Raw genomic sequence first — 1765 nt, forward strand, 5'->3', positions numbered from 1 at the left:
GTATGAAAGAGGATCCCAAAACCCAGCCATAGGGAAGAGCAGAACAAGGGATGTACCCCTGTGTGTAAGGACACTGCAGGGCAGGAGAAGGATAAGCCTCAAAAGGAGGGGCGGGAGGGGAATGGCATTAAGGCAGCAAAATATTCTCTGTAAAAAGTTGGAGGAGTCTCCACAGCCTCGGAGATGAAGACAGAGGTCACCTTCTCAGTGGAGGTCTCTCGACTCAAGCATTCAAGGAAGGGAAACGTCGGTGTCTCTACTCTTGGCTCTGTTTTAGCCATTTTGTTGTTCACTTGGGGTCACCTTCTGCCTCGTGTAGATAAGAGTGCTGCGAGGCTCGGAAGGCGGAGTTCCTTATGAGGGTTAAAAGTCAGCATTTCCAGCAGCAGCTGCGCTCCAGACTCTGTCTCAGGTGCAACTGGGCGGGGCCCTCGCGGAGGGTAAGGCTCCCGGGGGTAGAGACACGTTTCCGGGCCAGTTATCCTCTGGGGGCCGTTCAATCAGGTCAAAGTTTCTGCCTATCTGGTCAACTTCAGAGTGTCTCTGTGAAGACACAGCCAACGTGCCACACGTCTACAGGCGTTGCACAGGTAGACTGCAAAAGAACTTTTGGAGTTCACGGTCCCAGAGTGTTAACAGCCACAGGCGTATTGCTGTCTGAGCTGTCGATTCTGGCCAGGCCAAAGTCAGCCAGCTTGATTGTCCCACCACTTGTCACCTGAATGTTCTCTAGCTTCAGTTCTCAGTAAATGATGCCGTTGGTGGGAAGGAAATCCAGGTGTCTTAGAAACCAGCCCATCAGATCCTTGATGGTCTCCACTGGCAAGCCTTGTGGGGTGCCTTGTCCAGATACATCCTTAGGTCTTGGTTCCCATGCTCACACACCAGGGTCACTTTGGCCTCCTGGTCATTTTAGGCGGTGGCACTGACATCCATCAGCCAGACAACACTGGGATGCTCAAGAGCCTCCAGACACGGCAGTAAGTCCACCTTACCAACTGTGCTGATGGGCAGGCCTCCTCCAGCACTCCTTACGCTCTTGAGGGCCACAGAATGGCCACTGTGGGGGCCACGGGCCTTGTACACTGTCCCTTAGGCGCTGACACCAATTCAGCCATTGGCTCATATGGAGGGGTAGCCATTCTCAGCCCAGAGGAGACTCTTGCAGGCCTCTGGAGGTCAGGAGCTACTTGGGTGGCGGGTTATCCGGATCCTGGAGCTGGTTCCAGCAGCACCATACATTTCAGGTCTACCCCGGGCTGCTGGATGGCACCAGCCCAGTCACAGACAGAGGCCACAGGCTAGAGCAGCCCCGTCCACCCCCACCCTCACCGTGTGACCAGCTGCCCTACAATCATTTCTAATGAGAAAACCCTTTTTGTTATCTGTATAAGAATAATTCCTTAACACATTAAGGAACATTTTCATATTGACAGTTCATTTAATTTATTAGGAAAATACAAATGGAGACATTTCCATTAACATCGGATCCTCCCTACAGTTAGTTATTATTTTATAAGTTTTGGTTGCAGCACAGAACAAAAATAAGAAGTGTGATCACAAGAAAAAGAAAAACAAAGTTATCATTGTTTGCAGATGATATCATCATATATCTAGAAAACCCTAGAGAACTAGCTAAAAAATAATTATAACCGAGCTTGGCAAGATGAATAAATATGTGTGTCAGTGGATTTCAAACACGCCAGGCACAATCAGAAAGTATAATGAGGAACGAAACTCTTTCACAATAGTAACAGGAATATAA

At 49.3% G+C, this 1765-nt stretch overlaps 1 pseudogene; it reads right to left on the reverse strand.

The window, feature by feature from the left end:
- Positions 1-289: 289 nt before the first annotated feature.
- LOC110122932 (cyclin-dependent kinase 4 pseudogene) lies at positions 290-1142 on the reverse strand (annotated as a pseudogene).
- Between the last annotated feature and the right edge of the window lie 623 nt (positions 1143-1765).

Source organism: Odocoileus virginianus, chromosome 11 (assembly GCF_023699985.2).
Source record: "Odocoileus virginianus isolate 20LAN1187 ecotype Illinois chromosome 11, Ovbor_1.2, whole genome shotgun sequence".
Taxonomy (NCBI): Eukaryota; Metazoa; Chordata; class Mammalia; order Artiodactyla; family Cervidae; genus Odocoileus; species Odocoileus virginianus.